We start from the raw sequence: 1,136 nt of genomic DNA, 5'->3' as shown, positions 1-1,136 counted from the left end.
GACGCATTCCCAAATAAAGAGCCCATTCAGCCGCAAGGACGGGGCGTTGCTGGCAGGGGCATGGGGACATCCCCAGGGACACCGGTGGCACAGCGGGGGCCCGGTGCCCCTCGGCTCCTGGTGGCCCTTGGGGACAAGATGTGTCCCTGTACCCCACGAGGAGGAGGGGACCTCGGCACCCCCAGAGGGGCGAGACTGCAGACCACCATGGTGACCGCGGCCCCTGGGCTTTGGGACACCTTTCCTGGCTGGCATCGCCAAACCCCATGTCACCACGAGTGTCACCGCAGACAGCGGGGGTGGGTGCTGAGAGCGGTAGGGGGGGGAGCGGGCATCAGTGGGACACCAGCCCCTGTCACCCAGAGTCACCCCTCTGGGGTAGGGACACTTTGGGTCATGATGGAGACGATTTGGGACACAAGTGGCACAGTATGGGACACAAAAGGGACAGTAAGGGACAGAACTGAAATGCTTTGGGACATAATAGGGACACTAAAGAGCATGGCAGGGACACGAGGAGGATGCTTTGGGACACGGTGGTGGTGTTTTGGGACACAACGGGGGCAGGTCAGCATACAACAGTGGTTTGGGACACGGTGGGGATGGCTGGGATACAGAGGGGACACTTTAGGATGCGGCGGGAACACTTGGGGACACAACAAGGGCACTTTGGGGTGCGGTGGGGATACTTCGGGATGGAATGGGGACACTTTGGGATGCAGTAGGGACATTTTGGGGCACAATGGGACACTTTGGCATGCAAGGGGATGCTTTGGGGGTGCAGTGGGGGCACTTTGGGACACAAGGGGACACAACGGGGACACTGGGATGCAGTGGGGACATTTTGGGGCAATAGGGGACACTTTGGGATACAAAGGGATGCTTCAGGGGTGCAGCAGGGGTACTTTGGAACATGAGGGAACATGATAGGACATGACGGGGACACTTTGGGATGCAGTGGGGACATTTTGGGGCACAAGGAGATACTTCGGGACAGGAGGGGATGCTTTGGGGGTGCAGCAGGGGCACTTTGGGACACGACGGGGACACTTCGGGATGCAGCGGGGACACTTTGGGACGCGAGGGGCCGCTCTGGGACACGACGGGGACACGGGGGGTCCCCGCGGGGACACCGA

Source organism: Aptenodytes forsteri, unplaced genomic scaffold (assembly GCF_000699145.1).
Source record: "Aptenodytes forsteri isolate BGI_AS27 unplaced genomic scaffold, ASM69914v1 Scaffold249, whole genome shotgun sequence".
Classification (NCBI taxonomy): domain Eukaryota; kingdom Metazoa; phylum Chordata; class Aves; order Sphenisciformes; family Spheniscidae; genus Aptenodytes; species Aptenodytes forsteri.
This window is presented reverse-complemented; position numbering follows the sequence as displayed.